Here is a 15412-nt window from a genome sequence, read left to right as displayed (position 1 = left end):
CTGTACTTTGCATCTTATACCCCCAATTTTACTGATTACCTAGAACATTTGATACGTCTCCTCATCATTTCATAATGAAGCAAATTCTAGGTTCACCTAGAGGTTCTTTATAAGCTGCTGTGTGTTTAGTGTCCCCCATAGAAATGCACAGGCAACCCCCTCCCAAAAAAAGAAAGAAAGAAACGCATAGACCCCTAACGTAATTCTGCAGATCAGTCTCTGTTATAAGATGTTTATATTTGCTTATTTCTCTGGCACTGCTGTCCTAACACCCCCTTTGGAGAAGGCTCTGCTGGTTATCCAGATTGAGAAGCATTCAGAATGACCACTAACTCAGTGCTTGCTGGCATGAAATATGAAATATGTATCCTTTTTGTTGTCTGCAAATATTGACAAAAGCTGAGGGGAAATAAATGTAAGTCAAGGAGATGTGTGGCTTAATGGAGAATGCTCCAGATTTAATAACAGGAGCCCTGGATTCAAATTAGAATTTTGCCCCTGTCACTTACTAGCTTTGGGATCTTAAAACAAGTCATTTGACATCTTTGAGCTTTAGTCTGATTCTCTACAGTGGAAATAACACCCTTTGTTTACTGCTTGTTGTAAGGGTTAATTCATGAAGATAAACTTACAGCAGTGAGTAAACTATGGACACTAGAATTTTTATAATTTTTAGTTTAAAACATCTGCCTCCAAATATATTTTTATCTTGATAATAAATTAATTCCATACTATTAAAATCCAGATTACTGATCTCAGTAACTGACCAACAAAAATTCTGAGCCTTACTTCTACTTCAGCCACCCAGCCTCACCAGGAAGAGGCCCTCCCTGGTAGATGTCACAGCCGTCGGTGAAAGGAGGCAAGGGGCTGTCATCACACCATGTTGTAGACACGGTTCGTGGGACAGATTAGAAAAAAGGGAGAGAGTGGAATATTGTCTTTGGAAGGGAGAGTTTCATTTACTCATGCATGTGGTCATTCAAGCAATATTTCTACCTCTTCCCACTCCACAGCCTCTCAGAAGGGTCTTAGAATTGGTAGAGGAAGCAGACGTATTAACCAATAATTCCAGCGATCTGAAAGTGCTACAGCCACCAAGGTGTGATGGGAAAGCTCTTAACTGTGCGTCTGCGGTCATTAGGACTTCTACCTGAGAAAAGTGGTATTTGATCTAAACATGACAAGGCCAGGGTGCCTGGGTGGCTCAGTCGTTAAGCATCTGCCGTCGGCTCAGGTCAGGGTCCCAGGGTCCTGGGATCGAGCCCCACATCGGGCTCCCTGCTCGGCGGGAAACCTGCTTCTCCCTCTCCCACTCCCCCTGCTTGTGTTCCCTCTCTCGCTGTGTCTCTCCGTCAAATAAATAAATAAAATCTTAAAAAAAATAAGATGAGGGCAATCAAAGCAAGGAACGGTCTGTACTCTGAGACGAAGCACAGCAGTTGGGCACTACAAGTAGTTTGAATACAGAATACATGTATTCTTTATATTTTTAAAATTTCTGTAATATTTTAACATCTTAAAAATTTTTTTTCTGGCTAGAGAGACAAACATTTTTTTTTTTTTTTTTTTTTTTTTTTTTTTTTTTTTTTTTTTTTTTTTTTTTTTTTAAAGATTTTATTTATTTATTTGAGAGAGAGAGAATGAGAGAGAGCACATGAGAGGGGGAAGGGTCAGAGGGAGAAGCAGACTCCCTGCCGAGCAGGGAGCCCGATGCGGGACTCGATCCAGGGACTCCAGGATCATGACCTGAGCCGAAGGCAGTCGCTTAACCAACTGAGCCACCCAGGCGCCCAGAGACAAACATTTTTGCTGGGATTGGAATTTCAGCAAAAGGTGTAGCCAGGAGCATGCTTTCAACATGCAGACTAACCCATCCAGATCCACCTCTGTCTGGCCAGTACACCCCAGGAAGCAATGTCCCTCTGCCTTAATCATCCCAGCACCAGGTACCAGGCAACTAAGGACCACCCCTTAGAGCCCATTGTAGCTTAGAGCCCCCTGTAATTATTCAAGCTAGCCAATCCTGTTTACCCTGGCCTGCCTTGCCTTTCCTGCAGAATGCAGAAACTGGTAAAGGCTGTGACCTAAGCTCTCCCCTTGCTCCTGTTCTGCCTCCTGACCAACACCAGTGCTTCCCCGTGCGGCTCCATGTGATGTGGGGATCCGCAGCTGCGGCATGCCTCTTGTTTCTAGGGCCTGTGAGTATAATAAACTTCGTTTTCCTGCACCTCTCCTGTGTCTCTTTGGGTGGCCCCACCTGACTGCATCACATAAAAGAACACAAAACAGTACATTTGGGGGTTTTGGTGGGAGAGGAGGTTGGAAAGGAAAATAAGAGCTGCATCATTAAAGATTTTTACATCAAGCCACAGTGTATAAAGAGTTTAACCAAGTGAAGTCTACCAGCTGACTAGCACCCCAAAGAGGGAGTGAATGGACAGAGGGGGCAAGAAGGGATCTTCCACAGTCAGACCACCCTGGAATAATTGGTGGTTCATGGGCTAGGAGACTGGTGCTTCAGCTCTCTGTTGCCTGGCTGCATATCATGATTCATTAAAAAAAAAAAAAATGCATTGCCTATAAGACAGGCAGCAAAGGGTAGTGGTTAACAATACAGAATCTAGAGCCAGGCTCACCATATTCAACTCCTGGCTCTTACTAGTTGAGTGATACGGAGCAAGTTACCTCTCTGTGACGAAATTGCCCCTTCTGTAACCTGCCGCTTAGAGGTTTGGGGAAGACTGAATGAGTTAATGAGCATACAGTGCTTTGAGGAATGCCTGGCACATAGCTAGTACTAAGCAAGTGTTACTGTAGCAGAAGTAGCAGTAGTAAGTCTTATTAATATTTAATTCTGATAGAAAGACCCAGATTAGTCTCTCTGGGGCTGGCCGTAAGACAATGTCACATTGCTGGGAGTGCTAGAAGTAACAGTGGACAAACTGCCCAACACAAAGCAGTCTGTGGGCTTAAAAAAATAACTTTGCATTTATTATTATTATTATTACAAAAAAGGCCGTGGCTGTGGATCTGCCCAGGATAAACAAATGACCACTGGAATGAAGTCTAGAAACAGATCCACAGATCTGCAGTCACTTGATCTGTGATACGTAGTACAGTGAGGATAGCGTGGTTTTTCAATGGTCAACTGAAAATCACAACAGAAAAAAATAGAATCCTTATCCCTATGTCGCACACACCCAAAAATAAATTTCAGGTCGATGGTAGATATAAAGGTGAAAGGTAAAACGCTAAAGCCTCTAGAAGATAACACAGGAAAATATGTTTATGACTTTGGTGTAGGCCAAGATTTCTTAAGACCCCAAAAAACACTAACCTTAAAGGAAAACATCGGTAAGTTGCACTTTACAATCTACATTAATTTTACACTTATGTCTATTTCCATTAAATGGAAATGTAAACTTGAGATTTACATGAACTCCGTTCATCAAAAGATACCGTTGTGGGAATGAAAAGGCAAACCTCAGTAGGAAAAAAAAAAAAATTTAGAAACGTGTTATCTAACAAAGCCCTTCCACCCAGAATAAAGAACTCATCAAATTAATAATAAAAAGTCAGACAAACCCAATAGTAAAATGGGCAAAAGACTGCAGTATGCATCTCTCAAGAGAGGATTTCCAAAGGATCATTAAGCACATATAGCAAGTGTTCAGTTGGGTGTCTGGTTATCCCAGTTGGATAGACTTACCACTAACAGCACCAACGTTGCAGATTTGATCCCAGAACAGGCCAAAAGGGGCATGCGTTCTTGTATTTAATAAAAATTAATATTTTAAAAAAGTGCTCCACCTTAGTCATCATGAGAATGCAAAATAAAATCAGTGAGATACCCCTCACCACGGAACCACCAAAATGGCTAACATTAAAAAACCTAAAATACCAATTGCTGCTAAGGATATGGAGCAAATGAACCTTCAGAGCTATGTTTATTATATAAAGTGGAGGCGATCAGTCTTAATCTGTAACTTTCCACTGGATTTCTTTGTATCTTAAACCGTGAAAACATCTCTGTGCGTGAAGCCAGGGGCGACAGCAGATGGCAGTGGTGCGCACCCTAAACCTTCCCGGGTTTTCTTCCCAGAGCACGGACCCACAGCACTGCAGAGCCCAGAGACTAGCAGGCTTCCTCTGCCCTCACTTCTCTCCCCACTTCTATTGTCCCAGCTCATATAATATCCTGTGCTACTCTAGATGTAGTTCTCAGGTTTTCAGCTCAGGTTTAGGAACTGAATGCTAAAAATGCAAATACACTTTCATCTGTCTCCTAGAGAGAGGGTCACAAAACAGGTCATGCCTAAGGGGGAAAAAAAAAAGCTAATTACTGAATGATTATGGGATCCTCCACTCCTCATTTTAATGAAATACACATATTAAAATCCTTTAAAAAAATCAAACCATTATCCAGAGTATGTAATGCCCCCTTTGTAAATCTCCCCAAATGGGGATTCTATGGGACATTTTCTTTACATACCTGCCTTTCTCTTTCATTTATAAGGATTCCTGTAACTACACTGGGCCCACCAGATAATCCCCAGCTCAAAATCCTTAATCATATCTTCCAAATTCCCTTTACCATGTAAGGTAATGTATTTATAAGTTCTGGGAATTAGGATGTGGACATCTTAGGGGGTCATTATCCTGTCACAAGCACTAAAAAGAAAATCTACAGGGTACAGGAACATAAAACCTAAAATACCTAAGATAGTTTGAGTAATCTGGAAAGGCTTGTGGAAAGGACATTTCAGCCAAGACATAAAAGATGAGCAGAAGTCAGCCAGGATGATGGGGTGGGAACGAGGGTGAAGATTTCCACAGAGAAGGGACAACACGTGCAAAGGTCCTGTGGTGGGCACCTCATTTACAGAGGTATTGGGACAGCCACTTCACAGAACGGACCGACAGCAAAGAAAGGATTTCTGAGAGTAAAAAGTACAATTTCAAAACAAGAAAAAAACTAAGTGCTTGCTTGTATCTAATTCCTGTTTTTCACCTTCCCCTTGGCAGAAACCAGAGCAAGATTTTGTTTTTAGTTTTAGCCAGCTAAATTTGGTTCCACGCAATGAACGTTTCTCATTTTCTGGAGTCTCTCCTAAAGTCATCATTACATACAGTTTCAAAGGATTGTTCCCTAGAAGGTGGAGGAGACACCAAGCTCAGAAGACCAAGACAAAGCCAATGCCCTCATCCTATTTGGGCAGGGTCTTCTTGCTGGGGCTGGCCATTATTGTGAGCATGTTTTCACATTGCCAGTTTTCTTTCGCAGCCACTCTTGTTCGGAGTTGCTGCGGGGCAGGACTGACGCAGCAGGAAAAAACAGCTGTTAGCCGACCAGGGCATTAAAAAAATTAGTTTACGAACCAATCATAGAGCTCTTTTCCCCCTTATGTCATTCACTATTGAACTATTTTCCTCAAGCCTGCTCTGACCAGAAATATTTGTAGCCTAATGTTTGCATGGGACTTTGATTCCCAATATTTTAATAAATATTTGGGTGTCATTCCATAGTATTCTTTTTAGCTGCCTCTATCATAAGCCCAGCAATGCCGGCTGCCAGAGAGACTCATTAAATGGACATTTTCAATGATACCTTTGTAAGTTACTAGACCACTTTCTCTCTACCCCTCAGAAAGTAAAGGATTATGAGATTTTATGCTCCAGAATATTTATCTTAGACATTAACCAAACCAGAACCCCAAGCCCATTTCTCCAAGTCTGTCTGCTCTCAATTATTATAAATCCGGGAAGAGCCCTCATTTAATGGCTTGTTTGGTGTTTTGCCTGATTAGATAAAGAGGCAGAGTGGAATTGTAGCTCAGAGCAAAAGCTTTGAATTCTGAGGGATCTGGATCTGAATTCTCCATTTCTTTTGTGTGTTGATTGTAAGCAGATGCTTCAATCTCTATGAGCCTGTTCTTCATCTCTAAAACTGGGTAATATCCATCTTAAGAGGGTCACTGTAAGGCTTGAAGGAGATAATCCTGGTCAGTTACCTTGGTTAGGTAAGTGCACAATGAGTGTAGTACATCATTGTGATTGAATTATTACTTTGACAACCACAAAACAAATTAACGTGACATGTTTACTTATTTGATTGCTTCTGTAGTATACCCAAGGCACGTGTAGACAGGAAAATCCAGAGGAGGAGAACTGACCCAACATGATGTTCCAGGAAAAGAGTAAGAGTTTCAACCGGCCAACAGGCTCAATGTGGAACAACAACAGTATGAGGTTGTTAATGCAATTTATGGCCCCGTTAGTTGAGTATCCAAAATAAAGGAGGAAATGGCCCTATTATGTGCTGCTCACATCTTATCCATGGTATTGTGTCTAGTTCTCAATGTACCTTGTTTTAAGAAGCCTAATAAATTGGATTTTTTGGAAGGTGGTGATCAGGATGGTAAAGGATCTAGAGATGCCCCAGGAAGGATAATAGAAGGAACTGAGGAAAAGATAAACCAGGACCATGATGGCTTCCTACAAATATTTGTCCCATGGAGGATGGAGTTAACATCCATATAGCTCTGATGTACAAACTAGGATCAATAAAAGGAAGCTAAGAAACAGTGCATTTCAGCTTAAGAGAGGGAAGAATTTTATGGTATTTTAGAGCTGCCTACATAATAGTGGTTCCTTATTCAGGTCTTCCTACAGATGTCTTATGACAATAAGTCTGGGGCACAGGGGTTTGGTACCTGCCTTGGGGGAAAGGACGGGCCACGTGGATTCCATGGTCCTTTCACTGTCTGCCACTTGGCTGTGCACACCAAACCTTCCCAGACAAAATCATGCCATCGAAGAAGGGTGTCTTCCTGTCCTCCAGATGGTGAGCCTCAAGAACTGAAATACTGAGAATACTTAAAGCAAATTGCCTTGCACACAGCATCAACTCAAGAGTCAGAGACAAACTGGATCATACGAGGCTCCCGGTTATACAGTCCTACCATTTTGGCAAATATAATTTATTCCATGATGTATGTGTCTAAGTCCATAAAGTGACAAACCTTGTCATCAGGTTTGTCCTGAGGGGTTCTGTAAAGAGAAAGTAGTTTAGGAAAGAATCTGAAATAGTGGCAGAACAAGTGAAACCTCTGTGACTCTTCTTCCCCACCAAAGAAACGAGTTCCGGGGCACCTGGGTGGCTCAGTTGGTTAAGCGACTGCCTTCAGCTCGGGTCATGATCCTGGAGTCCCGGGATCGAGTCCCACGTCAGGCTCCCTGCTCAGCGGGGGGTCTGCTTCCCCTTCTGCCCTCTTCCCTCTCGTGCTCTCTCTCATTCTCTCTCTCTCTCAAATAAATAAATAAAATCTTTAAAAAAAAAAAAAGAAGAAAGAAACGAGTTCCAAGTTTAGATACATATTTACTAGGTAGATTTCAGAAAGGACTGGAAAGGATACTGGACTGGAAGCCAAAAGGGCCAGGCTTTAGTCCTTTCTCTCTGTTGGTAATGAGACCTTGGTTAAACTAGGTATGGTTCCTGGGCTTCTGCCCCATTATTTGCTGTCCCAGTGATCTCTTGGGCCTCTTCTACCTCAGATTCCAAGATCCACAGTTGGTAACTTTCTACATGTGAAATGCTGAATGAAGACAATTCATGTTCATATTGAGTCTACTTGTCCTTGGACAAATCATTTCATTTAAAGTTGAGATTTATGTGTTTTTAAATGATAAATAATAACCTTGAGAGGACAGGTGGGCAGGATTTATAAGAAGTAGGCAGTTTAAACTCAAACAATCTAAGTGAAAAAAATGTTAATGACCTTGACATTTGAACACAACCTGTAATATAGAGTATGCCACCACAAAGCTCTGAATTACTACCCTAAAATAAGTCAACTTGCAGAAGAACATCGCTAGCTGCTTATAGACTATCCAGTCTCCCGTTCTTTTCTACAGGACATTGGTTTCATTTGGGATGGATGGAATGTGTTCAACTTCTATTGTATAGGTGGCCATGTTTCATGGTGGTCAGTGAGAGACAAGCAGAAGTCCACTAGATGGGCCTTCTGAAAAGACTACTGATTTCCTTATAAAAGCTTAGGCGGTACAAGCTTTTGGTCCTTCCCCTCTTCCTGCCTGAAATGTGGTCATGACACCTGGAGGTGCAAAGCCATCTTGAGTTCGGGTATGAGGATGCAGAGCAGGACAGTATGGAAGACTTGATCCATCCTTCCTTCCTTCCTTCCTTCCTTCCTTCCTTCCTTCCTTCCTTCCTTCCTTTCTTCCTTCCTTCCTCCTTCCTTCCTTCCTTCCTTCCTCCCTCCCTCCCTTTTTTTTTTTTTTTAAGATTTTTAAGTAATCTTTACACCCACTGTGGGGCTCAAACTTACAACCCCACCAAGATCACGAGTCTCAGGCTCTCCTGACTGAGCTAGCCAGTTGCTCCAAAAGACTGGGTCCTTGATGACTATCTTGAGCAGCTGTATCAGCCCAGGCTGCTTCTACTTCTTATTACTGGACACTATAAACCCCTACTTGTAGACAGGTATCTATTACATGCAGCCGAATGCAATTCTGATGAATAAAATACTCCTAAACAACTACTTCCCAGTAAGCCCACATTATTTACACCAGAGTATGAATTTTGCTTGATAACCTTCCAGAATGTTCTACCTCCTAAGAGGTAGTACCTATGTAACCATCTACAAATCAATCACACAGTAGAGGATCCTTCTCTTGTATCTTCCTCTCTGCTTCTTTCTTGTAAGTATGCTATTCAGTATCAGAATTATCAACACCCTCAACAACAGCAAGAATAACAGGTGGTGAGCATCAGCCATGTTCCTTAAGCAACTTTTGATTAATTGACTGACTTCTAGCAGCATTGCTTAATTCAGACACATTTTACAAGAGTAAAGAAAGCATTCACTCAAAGTTTCTTGGATAACCCTTAAGAGTTATACTTCTCCCATAAAACTACATTTAAGTGCTAAGAAGGCAAAGAAAATATTACTAATTGTCTAATTGTTATAACTAACATATTTCAACTTAAATTTATTACTCTAGGGGTGCCTGGGTGGCTCAGTCGTTAAGCGTCTGCCTTCTGCCTTCGGCTCAAGTCATGATCCCAGGCTCCTGGGATCGAGCCCCCAGTCGGGCTCTCTGCTCCGCGGGAAGCCTGCTTCTCCCTCTCCCACTCCCCCTGCTTGTGCTCCCTCTCTCACGGTCTCTCTCTCTCTGTCAAATAAATAAAGAAAATATTTTTTTTTTAAAGATTTCATTTATTCATTTGAGAGAGAGAGAATGAGAGACAGAGAGCATGAGAGGGAGGAGGGTCAGAGGGAGAAGCAGACTCCCTGCCGAGCAGGGAGCCCGATGCGGGACTCGATCCCAGGACTCCAGGATCATGACCTGAGCCGAAGGCAGTCGCTTAACCAACTGAGCCACCCAGGCACCCAAGAAAATATTTTTAAAAAATTACTACTCTAGCTTTTACAACTATTTACTTTATAGCATATAGGATAGAGTCTCTTGTAAAATTATGAGTATATTACATTTATGCCTGTTTTCTGGAACTCAAGAATAATTTTACAGTTTTAAGTGATCATATGAGTGCATACCTATTTTGCTTTGATAACATGTGGTCGGTTGTATTTATGGTTTATGCAATGCTGAGTCCTTGGTCCGGATGCTATTCTGTTATAATAATTTTCCTAGGGGGCAAACCGGTTTTATTTTGTAGCAGTCCCCTTAATGATGCAGTTTCCAGGAATGCCTGCGCTCCATTTAAGAACAGACGATCGGCCTATTTTTCTTTTTCCTGCAAGGATTTGGCTCCTATGTCCCTCCTGGAGAAAACAGGCTGCCTTCTTGGAACACTCTTCCTCAAGCCTGCCCTCCAAATCGTGAGATCCCCTATATCTGTTCTCTCGGTCTGTACCCTTGTTCCCTTGCGAGCACTCAGGCTTGCTGCACTGTTGGCAGCTTCTGCTCCCTGGCTATTCGTCGGTGTCCCTCCGAGCGTGCGTGCTGGCCGCGTCCCTCCAGGGCAGCCCCGGGCTGCTTCTCTCCAGGACTACACAGGTGCTCGCTCGCCTCAGGTTTCCACAAGAAAGGCAATCACACCAAACGTTTTGTGATTTTTTTTTTTTTTAACTCTCTGGAGATTCAGGGGGCTCCCCGTCATGGTACAGCTCCCAACATATCCTCTCTCACGTTGTCTCTTTCTCCCTTTCTTCTCCTCCCTCCCCCCTCCAGATTCACCCAGGAGCTCCCTGTGGGGTGACAAGCCAAACTCCAGCCTCTGCAGACCCAGCTTCTACCCCAGGCAGGAAGGGTGTTTCCTACGGAAGGCAAGCTCCCCCTGGGAGGAGTGCTTGTAGCAGCTGCTAATCGAATGTGTTTCTGGCATCTTGTTACACTTAACAATCATCACACCCCAAAAGCGTTTGCTTGCATATTTTCATGAGTAACTAGAACACGTTCTGGCTCGCAGAATCATTTCATGACCTCGTACTTTAAACTTTGTTTTTACAAGTGATACAGCAGCAGGAGTACAAACAGAGGGTTTGGACCTTTCTTCAACTTGTGGTGGTCGCGGAAGCTGACAGTAAATCGGGATAAAAACAGATCCGCGAAACCCAAGCCCCATCTGGTCTATTTACTTCTGTTACGGTCACATGTTAAGTGTTCCTAGTTTTACATCCTCCAAATGAGGGAGCATCACATCAGATACACCGCATCTGCTACGGAAACTCAATCCTTTAAATGAAAAGAACCCCAATGACAAGAGAAGACGGCCCGAGTGGGTGGATCAGGCACTTCTTTGGTCCCTTAAGGGCAAGGATCTCAGGAAGGACCCAGGAGAGACCGAGGCCCCTGAGGCTGAAGGAACGGCCAGGTTAAGGAACCTTTGTGAGTACAAGATGTGAATGGAGCTCAGCTGACTGAGCAAGAGGTTAAAACAGAAACCAAACACTGAAAATGTTGCCAACAATTGGAGAAGTGACTTCTACTACAATGGAGGTTGCTACTCTCTTTTAAAGAAAAAAAACGGAGCCACCTGAGGCTAAATTTTACTAATATTACAAAAATGTGTTCTCTGTTAAGAATTACGCATTCTGGGGGCACCTGGGTGGCTCAGTTGGTTAAGGGACTGCCTTTGGCTCAGGTCAAGATCTCAGGGTCCTGGGATCGAGTCCCGCATCGGGCTCCCCGCTCCGCGGGAAGCCTGCTTCTCCCTTTCCCACTCCCCCTGCTTGTGTTCCCTCTCTCGCTGTCTCTCTGTCAAATAAAAAAAAAAAAAAAAAAAAAAAGAATTACACATTCTGGGACGCCTGAGTGGCTCAGTGGGTTAAGCGTCTGCCTTAGGCTCAGGTCATGATCCCAGGGTGCTGGGATCGAGGCCCGCTCAGCTGAGAGCCTGCTTCTCCCTCTCCCACTCCCCCTGCTTGTGCTCTTTCTCTCTGTCAAATAAATAAAAATAAAATCTTAAACAACAACAAAAAAAGAATTACACATTCAAGGGGCACCTGGGTGGCTCAGTTGGCTAAGTGTCCGACTCGTGATTTCAGCTCCGGTCATAATCTCGGGGTCCTGGGATGGAGCCCCTCATGGGGATTTGCTCTCAGTGGGGAGTCTGCTTGGGATTCTCTCCCTTTCCCCCTCCCTCCCTCTCTGCTCCTTCCCGCTGCATGCCTGTGCGTGCTCTCGCTCCTGCGGGCCCTGAAATAAATAAATAAAATCTTGAAAAAAAAAAGAATCCCACATTCAAATGAAAGCCATTCACCAATGTTCCAACCTTCTGAGAATACCCTGTCCTATAATATTCAGATGAAATTATTAGCTCCCAGCCCCCAACCCATATATTATGAGAAGTCCTGTCTCCTTCCAGTATTTCTGAAGATTACTGGTATGGGGTACATGAGTGTGTGGGTGTATGTGTGTGTGCACGCGTGTCACAGCAGAGGACAAGGGTGTGTGGGAGGTCGGGTGGCTTATGTTCTTTAAGTCACCTCTCACTCTGATTCCGCCGAATTCCATTTCTCACCTCCTGAAGCTATAGTTCTTGCTCTTACCTTTTCGGCCCTATAAGGACCCCTTCAATCCCCCAAAGAACTAGTAGCGCTAGACAATTATATGCTGTAAGCTTCTGCTGAAGGTCTGGAATAACAGAGGACGGGCTACAGCGTGGCACAGAGAGAAAACCACTTCAGGTTGAACAGCAGGCCTTGCTGTTATGGGAGCTCTTCGGCCGACTGTCCCCTGAAAGGAATTTCTGTCGTTGTTTTTCCTGTCAGTCCTGGCTCCTGTACCCTTCTGGGACCTGCCTTCCCCTCTGCTCTGACCCTTCTCTCCTCTGTCCTCCTCTTGAGAAGTCCTCAGTATTTCCAAATAGTTCTCCTGCCAGGCGTGATTCTCAAACCTTTTACACAGATGAAGAGTCTTGGGGAGAACAATTTGACTGGAAGTCAGGACTAAAGGCATTATTTCAAAGTCTCCTTTGTTTAGAAGCACGCTGCTTGGCCTTAGCTTGTATGTTACCTGGAGTGGGTTGGGGGGTCTGATGGAGGGTAGAGGAAAGAGCTAAAGCCACTCCTACTGGTACAGCTACCCCTCATTTTATCACAGCAAACCCACAATCTCTCTTTTTTACCTACAGAGCAATTCAATTCTCTGTCAAAGTAGCTCTTTCTGCAATATGCCTTGCAGAAATCACCTTTTAAAACCAAAAGCCCCATGCAGGTATTTCTCATACAAAAGACCAGCCTTATCTCTTCCACCTTCCAGAATGCATAAGCAGACATTTCTTTTTTAAAATAGCAATTGTTCCTTTTCAGTAAAGCATGTAGAATAAAGATTATTAGTGTTCAAAGAGTGTTCAGTCTTCATTATGTTTTTAGCATGTTGTCAAGTTTTACCATGGGGAAAAGGAAATCCTCAAATCCTAGACTTTACTGGGCCTGAGCAATAGTAGCTTACCTCTCTCGTTTGTGAATCACAAAACTGAGGCCCTAAGAAGTTCTGTGGTAGGCCCAAGGTCACTGGTAAGCCCCTCAATAGAGAGCTGGGATTAGAGCCTCCTCCACTGCTTCTATGATCATAGTTTAATAGTGACAGGATGTAATTTGTTCACCCTGCTTGCTGAATGCAATGAGTGTGGCTCAGAATTCTTATAAACATGACTTATGGGTTTAAATTATATGCAAATGACATGATTAGCCATGCAAAATATGCACATATCTATTAGCTATACAGGGGAAACTTATCTGCCAATAGGGAAATTTATGTTTGTATTATCAAAAGATAAAAAGAGCTTTCTTTACTGCACTGCAAATTACAATTTAAATTGCACTAGAAAAATAACAGTAAAATCTCAAGGGCCCTTGAGTCCCATCCAGGCCTCAGAGTTGAATCTGGGTTTTTCCCACCAAATAGCTGCTTATATCTCTTTCACATTATTAGGATGCTTGGTGACCTCTGACCCTTAGGACACTGTTCTCTGTCTCTAACGCACACTTCTTACATATTTAAACCTTTTTGTGGATCATAAAAATAAAATATATTCGTTGTAGAAATTTTGGACGATACAGAATAGTATGAAGAAAATAAAATAAATGCTACCTGTAATTCCATTGCTGGAAATAACCACAGAATCTATCTTGGCATTTGCTTGTTAGCCCAGACATTTTCCTTTGCACCTTAGATAATATATACCATACTTACACTTTTTTCCCCCATATTGGGATGTGCATTGCATAGCTCGCTTTTAAAAAACCTACACAAAATTCCCATGTGATTAAATATTCTTCAGAAATGGATTTTAAGCCTGAATTCTAAGCCATCTTGGGAAGTTACTCATTTTTTCCTGAGTATCTACCATGTGTACATGAGGTATAATGTTAATAAAATTGTTTTTCTCTTGTTAATCTGGCTTTTACCATGGCGGTCTCAGCTAAGAACTTAGGGGAGAGGGAACATTATTTTCCCTCCCCTACAATAATCTTCTATAAACATTTTTTCAATCCATCTCCTATTGTTAGACCTTTTGGTTATTATCTATCGTAAACCCTCAACTATGTCCTAACCATTTAGAAGAGCAAACAAGCAGTTTAGGAGCAGAGGGTAAGGTCTATCTGGTGCACATACACGTGGATACCAGAAGGTGACGCAAGAGAGCGCTTTCCGCTTTCATCCTCCGTAGTCAACTTGTGTTTCGGACCCCACGCCGCCCCCACCCCTAGAGCTTCCTACGGCCTCCTCTCTTCTCCCTTCTAGTTTTTACCTCTCCTCCGCTCCTCTGCTCCGTCCAGCTACTTGTTCCTCGTACCTCTGGCTCCGATTCTAAGATGCTCAGTCCCCTCTGGTTTGTCCTGTAATGAAGCTGGTCAGGGGATAAAGGAAGATCGCCCTGCCTGGTTTGATCCCGGAATGACTCAGCTGCAAGACTTGAGCCCCAGAAGGAAGTGATTAGACGTTTCTTCCCTGTTGTGTGCCCAGTCCACAATTTTTACAGAGTAGTAGCCTTAAAGCACAGTGCGACTTGTTTGGGAAATGACACTTCCTAAAATCCACGAACATTTAATGAGTTTCTTTTCCAATCTAAATGCTGAGAACCACCATTTAGCTAAAGCTTTGCATCTATCCTTGATTATTTCTTTAGGAGAACTTTGCAGAAGAATAATTTCTGGTTCAAATGAATTTTTTAAATATGCGTTTTTAAGTCTGGTGATAAATATTGCCAAATTGCCCTTTTGGTATAAAGGTTATACAAAATTACATTTCCACCAGTGCTGTCCAGTTATGCCCCCAGCATTGGGATAATCAATTCTCTTTGGTAGGCAATTTGTGGTTTCTCATTGTTGCATTAATATGCATTTCCCTGAGGTATATGTTCCAAAATCTTAATAATTTCAAAGTGTATTTTTCTTTTTAGTAAATCAATAGATTTTTTTAGTTTTTTTGTCTATTAAAGGTTTTATTTATTTATTTCACACACAGAGAGAGAAAGAGAGAGGCAGGCAAAGGGAGAGGGACAAGCAGACTCCTTGCTGAGCAGAGAGCCCGATGCAGGGCTCAATCCCAGGGTCCTGAGATCATGACCTGAGCCAAAGGCAGACGCTTAACCGGCTGAGCCACCCAGGTGCCCCTGGAGACACCAGGGTTTTTAATTGTATTTCAGAACTCTACACTACGTATGGCTGGAAGTGAAAAGAAACAGTGATCATCTAGGCAATCTTGTTGTTTTACAGACAAAAACAAAATTAGGGCTCTGTGGTTAAAGAAAAATGTATCCAGTGAAAGCCATGATAGTTGAGTCAAACACAAAATGAGCTTATTTTTCAGCAGCGGAACTTGAAAAACAGCAGTATATTTCAATGTAAGCAATATTTTGTGGTATGCACTTTGTATAAGGTTGTTCAACAAGGTACCACCAAAAAAAAGCAAACAA

At 42.7% G+C, this 15412-nt stretch overlaps 1 long non-coding RNA gene across 1 annotated transcript in view; it reads right to left on the bottom strand.

Annotated features, from left to right (window-relative positions):
- The window catches only part of LOC123858893 (uncharacterized), a 54473-nt gene extending 40068 nt beyond the window's left edge, over positions 1 to 14405 (bottom strand). Inside the window, exon 1 of the long non-coding RNA XR_010410586.1 lies at positions 14246 to 14405. This is a non-coding gene — a long non-coding RNA (uncharacterized LOC123858893). The remainder of the gene's footprint in view (positions 1 to 14245) is intronic.
- Between the last annotated feature and the right edge of the window lie 1007 nt (positions 14406 to 15412).

Source organism: Mirounga angustirostris, unplaced genomic scaffold (assembly GCF_029215605.1).
Source record: "Mirounga angustirostris isolate CCGP_5_RB_7025 unplaced genomic scaffold, mMirAng1.0.hap1 SCAF_4, whole genome shotgun sequence".
Classification (NCBI taxonomy): domain Eukaryota; kingdom Metazoa; phylum Chordata; class Mammalia; order Carnivora; family Phocidae; genus Mirounga; species Mirounga angustirostris.
Note: the sequence above shows the minus strand (reverse complement) of the source record. Positions and strands in the feature narration are given on the sequence as shown.